This window comes from Ovis canadensis, chromosome 15 (assembly GCF_042477335.2).
Source record: "Ovis canadensis isolate MfBH-ARS-UI-01 breed Bighorn chromosome 15, ARS-UI_OviCan_v2, whole genome shotgun sequence".
NCBI classification, from domain to species: domain Eukaryota; kingdom Metazoa; phylum Chordata; class Mammalia; order Artiodactyla; family Bovidae; genus Ovis; species Ovis canadensis.
The window spans coordinates 37,901,222-37,913,518 of record NC_091259.1 but is presented as its reverse complement, the minus strand read 5'-3'; positions in this window follow the sequence as shown (position 1 = coordinate 37,913,518).

The window sequence follows — 12,297 nt, the reverse complement described above, 5'->3', positions numbered from 1 at the left end:
TCTATCCCCTCTGCAGGAAGAGCCAGAGGAAATGGACAAGCTTTCTGGAATCAATTTCATGCCTTAGCATGATAAACAACCAAGCAGAGAGTGGCACCCATCAAGAGAGTTAATGGCCTTGGTCTCTGAGTGATAAACCACCCCCTGAAAAAGAAAGCGAGCCCTTTCCTCCGTGCATCACTCCACCCGGAGCAGACTCACGCCAGCCCCAACTGCACTTTCCCAGGTGTGGACGAGACAATCACTTCCCCCTTCCCCAGGCAGCACACAGACTCTCATCAGCTGGGGGCCTGGGAGGCCCAAGGCAGAAAGCACCTGACCTATTACCTTAGCTAGCAGTGCCACAGATCAGATAGAGCCCGGCCACCTGAGTTCAGACCCTAGTTCCGCATCTCTTTCCGAGTGACCTTGGGTAGGCTACCTAAATTGTACCAACCTTACAGGTACTTCTGAAGATCGAGATGCTTTTTGCAAAGAGCACATAGTATATCCTCAATAATCTTAGCTATTGTTATTATTATTATTATTATTATTATTACTATGACTCCCTGTAGCTAGGAAATTCCTGATCCATCTAACCTGAATCCTGCCCACTGCCTTTTAAGGTCATTGCGGCTCATTCTCTTCCTAGTGGGCATGGAACTCGGCCGTCTCTAGTGTAATGAGGTAAGAAAAATAATGGTGCTGGAAGACGATAAGCTAACATTCAAATCCACCTCATGTCTGTTAGCCATGGTTCTCTTTATAGCCAATGAATGTAAGACAGATTCTAAATATACAATTACTAGCTGTGTGGATGGACAGATGTCATTCTACTCTTGTGGGCCACAGGTTACGGCATCCTTGTTTGTACAGTAGAGAAAGAACACGGCCTCCAAAAGTCACAATGAGGATGAGGTTAGATGCAGTAATATCTAAGAGATGGTGGATGACCAGGGATGTTAGTTGAACCCGAGCCTGCACATACACTCGAAGAGAGACTGCCTAGATGTCTCAGACCATCTATCTGAGACACACAATGACCCTGTTTCTACAACCTTCCCCACTTCACGTCCAGCACAGCAGATCCTTCCCTGTTTCTTCAGCCCGGGGAGCACATTTTGCTTGTTGTTGTTGTTGTTGTTGTTGTTGTTGTTGTTGTTGCATTGGGTCTTAGTTGCGGCATGCAGGATCTTCTTGCATCATGCAGGATGTTTCCTTGCAGCACATGAGCTCTAGTTGGAGCACTCAGATTTACTTGCCCCGCTGCATGTGGGAATTTAGTTTCCCTGACCAGGGATCCAATCCATGTCCCCTGCATAGAAAGGCGGATTCTTAACCACTGGACCACCAGGGAAGTCCCAAGGAACACTTATCTAAAAGTGAGAAGCCAATGCCAGAATTTACCAGAAGTAAGTAAAATCCTTGCAGTCCTGCACAGAAAAGCCAATGTCCAGGAGAGGGCGGATGAGTAGCAACTGACGTGTGTCCCGCACTTAGCAGTGAACAAATGTGTTCTCGGGTAGCATCTTACCAAATACTTTCACAGACCAGTTTTGCCCAAGGGGACACTAGCTCTGAATGGGGAGCCAACTTCCGCAAAGTGATAAAGAAGGATGTGAACCCATAACCAGTCTCCCTCACTCCCTCAGGCTCTCTGCCCTCTCCCTACATGCACTCCTATGCCGTTGGAAGACCTTTACCAGTCTTCTAGCTCAATACCTGGCATAATGCCTAGCCTAGAGTACTTTCCCAATAGTCAATCATCTAATGGTCAAATATAATCCAACTACTTCACCCATGGGGAAATCCTAATTTCACCCATGGGGAACCTGAGGCAGAAAGAGATGTAGTGAAAAACCCTCGATCAAAAGCTGGAAGGTGATGCAATGGACCCACTAATAGAAGAGCACAAGCTCACCCCAAAATGTTAGAACTAGAAGACTCCTAGAAGGTCATGTGGTCAAGACCCTGCCCATCCTGTCCTGGTAATCAAATCCAAGTTCTCCCACTCAGAGCTTGGAGGAGGGGAGACAAGAGGTTTTTCAGGCTGGATATAGTAGACCAATTACAAAGTGTCCCCAAATCCTCCCCTACTGAGATACATGCAATTTGGATTTGCAGCTTCTCCCAACAAGTAGAGTCCGTTTTCCTTCTTACTCAGTCTGGGCTGCCTTGTAATTCTCTTTGACCAGTAGAAATTCAACAGAAGTGATGGTGTCCTATCTCCAAGGTGAGACTTCAAAAGACCATGTGAGCTTCCACGCTCTTTTAGAACCCAGCTGGCGCCATGTGAGCAACTCTGGGCGAACCTGTTGGAGGATGAGAGACAAGTTAAAATCCCATCTGAGGCCTCGCTACACGTGCCTATGGCCAGCTGGCCCCCAAACATGAGAAATCATCCTAGATCAACAGAGGCACCTCCTCTGCCCCAGCCAACCACAGATACATAAGTGATTCCAGCCAAGATCAGAAGAACCATCCAGATAACCCATAGACTCACAAGAAATCACAAACATAATTAAGTCACTGAGTTTTGGAGTGGTTTTTCACAAAGCACCAACTAACAGATACTTTGGACTTAAAGAAAAGATCCCAAGTTGTAGTGCTAGAGAACTTGAGGTCTGTGTTCCTGTAGGGCCTTGAAGGAACAGGACCCTTTTCTGCAAAGAGCCTGGTTGAGTTTCTGTGTAGTCTGTCCAGCTGCTGGCCCTGGCCCATCCAGGACCACTGAGGTCAAGTCTAGCTCCAGCCCTACCCTTCCCACCCAGCTTGGCACCCACAATACCCACCCTTGGCAGTCTCCAGAAACAGTCTGTGCAGGGAGGGCTGCGATGAGAGTGAAGGCTGTCCACAACCCAGAAGGAGGTCGCCCCAAAGACAAAGCCCAACAAAGCCCCGAGGTGGGGTCTCCATGGTGAAGAAGCTTCTGGGACCAGACATCCCCCCACCCACCACCCAGGGCAAGCAATCAGCCCCGGAGGAGCTGAGCAGGCCGCTTGACATTTGATGGGAGTCATTATCAGACACTTATTCCCAATCAGGTCTCAAGTGTCTCTGAGGGCCCCTCTGCTGCCTTCTCATTCCAGGGAGCATTAACGGGGCGGGGGAGGGGGGCGGGGCAGGGAGGTGCAGGTCTGGGCAGAGGCCCTCAGATCCACCCCTCTGACTCCAGCCCTCTTCGTGCCTCCCAAGGCCCCATGGGACAAGCTAGCTCATGCCAGAGTGTGGAGAGTGGAGGACTCCAGGCTGGGGAGCTTGACTCCTCGGTCCTTGGAAAGACCAGACACAGAGACGTTCAAAGAGATGTATGCAGGAGTCTGGCTCAGAGCTGAGATTCCAGCCAGGCCCAAGAAGGGCTTTGTCTCCAAGGCTCATCATGGCTCTGGGGGTCCTGAGTCCCCACCCCGGGCAGCCACCTCCTCCCTCAGTCGGTGCTCCAGGACCAAGGCCAGGCTCCTCCCCTTGCACACAGACCAGAGCTCTCTCTCTGCAGCCAGACGGCCCTACTCAGAGAGCACATGAAGGCCTTTTAAGGCTCTCCCAGGTCCGCAGAGGGATCTTGGCCAAGCCACCTAACTTCTCCTGCTCCAAAAAGAAGGCAATGATTCCTGCCCTGCCTCTTTGCATGAGACTATTGCGAGAATCTTACTCTTTAAGAAAGCACTTGATAAAGTAAAACGAGGACTGAGTACAGCTGTCCCCAGTGGATCATCATCACAACGTGGGCAAGCTCAAATGAGTCAGGCGCAGGCGTGACGGGAGACGAGCGAGTGTGTGTGTGTGTCTGCTCTGGCGTCTCAGGGCGTGCCTCAGCACTCAGTACCAGTATTTCATGGTTTGGGATTGTCTGTGGGTTTTCACCGTCTATGTCTCTATTCAGGCGGTGAATCAACTGGATTGATGTGTTACAGCCTGAATGCAGAGGCAGAGTATTGAAGCTATAAAAGAAAGGGACCAAAAAGACCTTGAAGTGGGGTTTGACAGTCGAGAGTACACACACACACACACACACACACACACACACACGTGCTCTCAAGGAACTTAAAGACTCAAATAACCAAATGCAAAAAAAAATAGAGAAAAAGGTGGGTGGAGAGTCACAGGATAATGGGCCCTTAGAGTCATCAATCCAGAAGGCTTCCTGGAAGAGGAGGTAAAGTCTGAGCTGAATTCTGGTAGAAAGCCTGGACATGCAAGCAGCAGGAAAAGATGGCTTTGGGAGGAGAATAGAAATGAATGTTTTAAGCATCCTGCTGTCAAATAATGGTAATTACACTTTATCCTGGCAAAGCAATTGAGGATTTACAAGGCTTTTTCATATGTATTTTCTCATTTGCCTCTCACTGTAGTCCCCTGAACTAAACAAGTCAGGTTTTATTACCCCCATTTAATAGATGAGAAAACAAAGGCTCAGAGAAGCTGAGCGATTTTCCTGGAGTCTCCAAGCTCAGTGGGACCGGCAGAAGCCCCCAGGGTTTCTGACTCCTCCCTATCCAAGTAGCCTTTCCAGTCTCAGGAACCACAGCCCACCACCGGGTCTGGTTCCGTCTACAAGCTCCTTGGGGGCGGTTCCATGTATGGGTGATGGAGTCTGGACAGTGCTTGGGAAATTAGCCAGGAGAGGGGAGCGGTGGCTTTAGAGTCAGACAGAAATGAGGCTCGACCCAAGCTCTGCCATGTACCTCGACTTTGGCTTGTTAGTTCCCCTCTGAGCCTCTGTTTCCGCATGGGTAGAGTAAAACAGAGACTGTCCCTGAAGCGCTTAGCACTGAGCCAGGCACATGTATTTGCTCCAATAATGGTGGCTACTGTCATTAACCTTGTGGTTATTCGTTTATGACTGCTGATTAGGAAGACTTTCTCGAGGGCCACTTTTCACCCGTTTCTCCCTTTCAGGATTAATGGGTCCGTCAGTCAACATGCATGCTGCCCGTTGATTACTGGTATGACAGACGGTCCCCAGTGGGCACAAGCAATTCACTTCTCCCTCCATCCTCCTAGGCCCACATGCCCTGTCCAGACCCCACACCCTGGAGGGGCCCTAGAGATGCTCCGACACCAGTTGGTGTCAGGCCTGACCCCTCAGCCACCTGTTGAAATCCATTTCAGTTGCCAGGGCTCTCATTTCTATTAAAACTTCATTTGCCAAGAAAGCAGAAAGGTAATTATGAATCCTAGTCTTAAATCACTCTGCTGCTGAATTATTAAAGGGAAGAATTAAAAATAATCAGGCTTTTTCATTACACTTCATAGCAGGGAAATTAAAGGTGTAAGAATGTACTTTTTCCTCAAATTTAAGTATTCGTTTTGGAGATTTATAGGGAAGTTGAAATGATTCCCTGCATGCCCAGCTTTCCCTTTTATAGAAGGGGGAGAGATGAAAAAAACCTTGTAAAATTAAAAGGGAGATAGAGCAAAGAAGGGATTTAACATAAAGAAGTACAACTGAGTGTTTTGCATTTTAATACATTTTTTTCTGCACAATTACACTATTGAGTGATATGGCAGAGAGAGATTAGGCTGCTGCTAATTTCAGATCCTTCATGGGGAAATAAGGGGGTCTCACCAGCCGTTGGGTCAGAAAAGCATATGGGGGCATCCAAGCTGGCTCCTCGGATCTCCAAGCCCTGAGAAGCAAGGACCATTTCAGCACCAAGCTTCCTTGCTCTCTCTTTTCTTCAGGAAACAATAGGATGAGCGACCTGGTTCATTTCGCAGAGCGGGAAATCCAAGGTAGCAAGGTGGGGTAAGGCATCTTGGGGCCTGGGACTGAAAGAGGAGGGACACAGAAGAACTCCCCTCAGCCCTCCTGCCTCAACCCCATGCCCCAGGGTTGGGTGTGAAAAGCAGAACTGTCGGAGCTAGGATGGAAACAGGAGGATTCTAGGCCTGGGTGGCCCTGATGGATGAGACCAAGGGTTGATCAAGTCTCTGATTCCCCATTCCCAGCCAGTCCAGGGATGCAGACCAGACTCCCCAGGTGAAGTGAGAAAGAGGTGTAGATGCCTCCTCCCCAGACCAGGTGCTGAAGGAGGAAAAGTGACAGCAGAGCCCACCTGGAGGGGACTCCTCCCGGGAGGCTTCAGGAGGAAGGGAGCAAGGCAGAGGGGAGAGAGTTTGCAGAGAGGGCAGCAGAGGCCAGAACACACCGCCCATTCTTCCCGCTCCACTGCAGCCGGAGACCAGTGCGCTCTCCCCCTTCTGGGGGCAGTGCGACAACAGAAAAGAATGGAGGCCACTGATGCACAAGCATCACTGGCAGCAGCTGGGTAGTCCCAAATGGGACCCCGGGGAGGGTGCTGAGAGCAGCGTTCCCATCTCTGCTCCAACAGCTGGTCTGCCTCTCGGTGGGATCGCCAAGACTCTATCCCGCGTCCACACAGGCAACAACTGGACAAGGGGAGGGGGCGGGGGGCGCCTCTCCGTGGATCCAGGCCCGAGAGCCGCTCAGCCACCTGCCCCCCTCCCCGGAGGTGGTAATGAATTGCAGGGAAACGCTGCTGAGAGATGTCAGAACAATTTCTATTAAACATAATTTCCTAATGAAAAGGTTACGAGGGAGCCTGGTGGAGCTAATCAGGATTGAATGCTCACTCCAACTCGCTCTGAGGGAGGGGGCTGGAGGCCAGGTCCCTGGTTCCACCTGGTCTGGGCTGGAGGGACCTGACCCAGGGCCAGGTAAGGCCCTGAGCAGCTTCAGTGCACCTGTCCCAAGGCCTTGCCTGTGCCCACTATCAGGAGCTTGCAGGCGCCAGGCACTGTGCTGGTTTTCATGCATCATATCCTCACAACATCCTTGCAGAATTGAAATCACATCCCCACTTTCAAGATGAGCAAATTGAGACTCTGGAAAGTCACATGACTTGCCCAAGTTCACCTCTCAAGAAATTAGGAAGCAAAGGCAGGATCTGAACCCTGGTCCATCTGACTGAAAGATGTACCACATTGACATCAACCCTTCCCACCTCCCAGGGACAGGTCCTACCCCATGGCTCTAAAAAGTCCTTTGGAAGGACAAATGGAGCCCTCGAAATGGGACACGCCAGAAGTGCAGCTGAAGCTGCCTGGCTCCTGTCCAGGTTTCCATACCATCCCACCTCTGATGACCATCTGGATATCTGTGAGTAAAGAAACCACAGTCACAGACTCTATGAGGCTCACATGGTGTCCTGCTGAGCCAGAGAGGGCATGTTTGTCCATGCAGCCAACTCTGGGGTGCTAACAGCACTTTGAGTCTTTATCTTGAAAACTGAAGGCACAGACCCCATGCAGACCCCCACTCTGGTCCCAGTCAGTGTCCCCAAGCCAGGCTTGTCTCTGAGCAAGGACCCTGCCTCCTTTCTTCTCCTATCACCCTGAATTGCCGATCTAAATTCCTACCTCAGGTCTGTGCTAAGGATGAGGGGCAGTATGACCCTAACTAAGAGAAAGGAGGGGGCATTTTTAGAATGTTCAGAGCTTCTTACCAAACCCTCAATTACAAGCTTTGCAAAAATTGACCTCTACTGGTGGGAGGTTGGGGTGAGGGATGGAGGAGGAAGGAGCAAACAGCCTGCAGATCTGAGACCAAATAGTAACGAGCCCTATGAAAAGTAAAGTGAAAGTATTGGATCTCAGTCGTGCCCTAACACACCAGGCTCCTCTGTCCATGGAATTCTCCAGGCAAGAATACTGGAGTGTGTAGCCATTCCCTTCTCCAGAGGATCTTCCCAACCTAGGGATCAAACCCAGGTCTCCCACATTTAAGGCAGACTCTTTACCATTTGAGGCACCAAGGAAGCCCCATTCTCTTCAATTCAGAGACTCCTGATACCACCAGCTGGGGGCAATTTCAGGCACCCTGGGGTTTTGCTCTGCCAGAACCTTCTGCGACTGTTGAGATATCTCTTTGGAGGGAGAAGAATGTTCCAGATATGTCCCTGGGGACAGAAGCAAGCCCTTAGAGGCTGCAGCTGAAAATCTTCCTGGAAACCCAGGACCGCCCCTACATCCTGGAGGAGAAGGGGTTGGGCTACAGGAGGGCCTTGATGACAGAGTCTCCTCCCCTGCTTCCATCTAAACCCTTACCTCCCCTGCCTGCTGCACAGTCCCTCCACCCCCATGATGAGCCCCAGGCTCTGCACCCCGCCCTCGGCAGGGTGTATCTCCCATCCCTCATTGCGACGATGAAGCTGTCACTGACTGCGTGAGCCTGCCTTCCCGGGACCTTCAAAGCCTGGAACAGCATGAAATATGCAGCTGCCTTCCCCCAGCCCCCACTCCCCGCTCGGCTCCCTCCCTCTAATTGCTCTGCGCAGATTAAACTTGGATGGCGCAGCTCTGGCTGAGGACATCCAACACGAATGAACATTCTCCAAAAACAGTGGAGGCTGCTGCTCCCTCTAGGCAAGAGGAGCTCGCCTCCTGGATGGCTAAGGTGCTGCTCCTCCCCACCACACACACATAACCCCCCTGAGAACATCTCCTCTCAGCCTGTTCCCCCTTAGACTGAAGGCTCCCTGGAAGGCAGGCAAGGTTTTTGCTGAGAACAGCAGTGGTTCTCAAAGTGTGGTCCCTGGACCAGCAGCATCAGCGCCACCTGAGGCAGATTCTGAGGCCCTACCAAAGAACTGAGGCCTTGGGACGGTGGTGCTGGAGAAGACTCCTGAGAGTCCCTTGGACAGCAAGGAGATCAAACCAGTCAATCTTAAGGGAAATCAACCCTGAATTGCATCAGTTGGAAGGACTGATGCTGAAGCTGAAGCTCCAGTGTTTTGGTCACCTGATTGGAACACCTCATTGGAAAAGTCCCTCATGCTGGGAAATACTGAGGGCAGAAGGAGAAGAGGGCATCAGAGGATGACATGGCTGGACGGCATCATCAATGCAATGGACACGAACTTGGGCAAACTTCAGGAGACGGTGAGGGACAGAGAGGCCTGGTATGCTGTAGTCCATGCGGTCACAGAGTGGGACACATCTGAGCAACAACCCCACGTTTATTGAATCAGAAATTGGGAGTGTGTTGTTCGCACTCACTCAGTCGTGTCCAGCTGTTTGCGACCCTAGGGACTCTTGCCCGCCAGACTCCTCTGTCCATGGGGCTTCCCAGGCAGGAATACTGGAGTGAGTTGCCATTTCCTACTCCAGGAGATCTTTCCCACCCAGGAATCAAACCAGAGTCTTCTGCGTCTCCTGCATTGGCAGGCAGATTCTTTATCACCAGTGCCACCTGGGAAGCCCACAGTGGGGATGGCGCTCAGCAATTTAAGGTTTGTCAAGTCCACCAGACAACTCTGATTCACTGGTTCTGATTCAAGTTTGAAAAACACTGAACTAAAGGCTGGTTCAATCAACATCCAGTCAACATGATGGAGCCTCCCTGGGCACCCAAGGCTGTGCTAAAGCTGACAGAGGAAAGATACCACCTCCCCCACGCAGGGCTGGCAGTCTGTGATCGATGGGAGGGGCGATAATCAGGTACCCACTGCAAGACCAGCCTGAGAATCCCAGAAGGAGCAGAGCAGGGTTGCTGAATGCCACAGGAAATGAAAGCTTCATGGTGGAAGGAAATTAAACTAAATAGGGGCCTAAATAAATAAATTGAAACTAAATGAAAATCAAAACCACAATGAAATATCACACCTCATGCCCATTAGTCAGCCGACTATCAAAACAAAGCAAATGCTGATAAGGACATGGTGAAACTGAAACCCTTATATTCTGCTGGTGGGAATAAAAACGGTGTAGCCACTACAGGAAACAGTACGGTGGACTTCCCTGGTGGTCCAGTGGTTAGGAATCTGCCCGACAATGCAGGGGATGTGGGTTCAATCCCCGGTTAGGGAAGGTCCCTCATGTGAGGAGTAACTAAACTCATGTGCCACAACTACTGAGCCTGCGCGCCCAGAGCCCGCGCTCTGCAACAAGAAAAGCTGCTGCAGTGAGAAGCCCACACACTGCAACTAGGGAAAGCCCGGGCACAGCAACCAAGACCTCAGTTCAGTTCAGTTCAGTCGCTCAGTCGTGTCCGACTCTTTGCGACCCCATGAATCGCAGCACGCCAGGCCTCCCTAGCAACAGCCGAAAATAAATAAATAAATAATTTTTCAAAAAGCAGTGTGGGGGTTCCTCTAAAAGTTACAAATAGAACTATCATATGATACTCAACCTTGGAGGACATCATGCTAAGTGAAATAAACCAGGTACAAAAAGACAAATGCTCTTCAATTTCCACTTATACAAGGTTCCTAGGGTAGTGAAATCCACGAGAACACAAAGCAGAATGCTTGTCGCCAGGGGCTGGGGGGAGCGGGGGATGGGGAATTGTTGCTGCATGAGTCCAGAGCTTCAGACTCACAAGATGGGAAATTCTGGAGAGGTGTTGCACAATAATACCATTACAATGAAGACTACTGAGCTATATGCTTGAAAATGCTTAAGATGGCAACTGTATTTTATGTGTATTTTACCATAATTAAAAATAATAATTGGGGCCAAAATTGGGGCAAGAAAAGGAACAATAACTCCAGCAAGCCTCATGTAAACAGTGCATCCGTTTCCTGAGTGCTGTCACATTCCCCATCTGCTTGGAAGAGAAGCTGAGCAGGAGTGAATATCTGGGCTTCCCTGGTGGCTCAGACAGTAAAGAATCCACCCACAATCCAGGAGACCTGGGTTCAATCCGTGGGTCAGGAAGATCCCCTGGAGGAGGGCATGGCAACCCACTCCAGTATCCTTGCCTGGGGAATCCCCATGGACAGAGGAGCTTGGCGGGCTACAGTCCATGGGGTCACAAAGAGCTGGACGCAACTGAGAGGCTTACCGCAGCACACAGGGAGACAAGCCCAGGAGGAGGGGTGCCCCCCCAAAATCTGAGCACCATGAGTGGAGGGCTGGGTCCAGGGCTCAGCTTCCGACCCCCATGCCACACCTTTCCTCTCACAGTAAAGAGCCCTCCAGGCCCAAGAAGATGTAGGCACACACCTTGGCAGAATCCTAGGAGTTGGGGGTAGTGTTGGGGCGCCCAGGGGTTGGGCTGGAGGGGTGAGACCATGGTGTACACCCCATTATCACACCTGCAGCCTCCACACAGTCATTATATCAATGCCCCTTTCAGTCTCAACAATGCCTCACTTTGGAAGACTTGTTAACATATTCACCTCAACTACAAGTGACCAGAAAGCTAAGAAACAGAGTTGGATGGAATTTGGCAGGAAAAAGGAAGTGGCCCAGCTTCTTGAAGAGAAGAGTCCTCATGAGCATCACAGAAGGTCCCTCTGGCTATGAGCAGAAGACCCCAGGGGGGAGGGGGGAGGCTGCTGAGGACGGGAGGGTCAGTAGGCTGTGGACCCCAGGAACATCACGTGCCTTCTCCTGGCTCCCCCTCTGCTCCCCTTTTCCATCTCACTCCTTGGCTTCTCCACGTGGCACATGGGAAGACCTTGCAGGAAGAATCAGCTACGGGGTTCTCTTCTCTCTCTGAGCTTCCCCCAGTGCCCAGCCTTGAGTCAAGGCAAAGTCCAGACCAGCCTCCAGGGGCCCTCCCAGCCCATCCACCCATCTCAGCTTTGACCAGCCTCTCTTCTTCAACGCCCACCTCAACCCACAACTCGCCCCTCCCAGCACCGCATCCCTGCAGCTGGGAAACCCCCTCCCCTCACTCGTGAAGCCCTCCCCCCTCCTCCTCTAGGATCCCTTCCCCAGCTTCAGGGCCTTGTAGCCTGAAGACTTGGATACAACTCCCAGGTTCTCCACCTAGACAAGTCGTTTCACCTCTCAGAACCTCAACTTTCTCAGCTTCAGAATGGGACCCTACCCCCACCCCCCATTCAGAGAGTACTGTGAGGCTTCAGTGGGATGAGCATGGGAGGGACTTGTAGGTGGTGATCTCGTGTCTGATTCTACTGTGCCGCTCAGCACCCCTCTCTATTTACATACAAACCAGTTTTTTGCTTTTCTTCCATGAAATTCCCCTCCATGAGAGGTACCATCACTCCCCTCCCTACCCACACTAGGGGCACAATGGACCAGAGGCAGAGAAACACAGCAGGTGGTGTTGGGCAGAATCCAAAGCATCCCATGGTCCACCTCCGTCGTTTGCCTTTGCGAGATGATAACGATGTCTTCTCCAAAGACTTTCCTCCTGGGAGAATGTCTCAGTGCTGATGTTGGCATGAGTTAATCAACCCCTGGGCTTTTCTGTGAGTGAGGACACTGAGGGCCAAGTTCCCTGAGAACGGGGGTAGAAGGACACAACTCTCTACCCCTAACTCAGATGCTCAACCATGGTGACAAGGAGTGAGAGTGGAGGAAGGAGGGAGGGAGGAGCCAGTC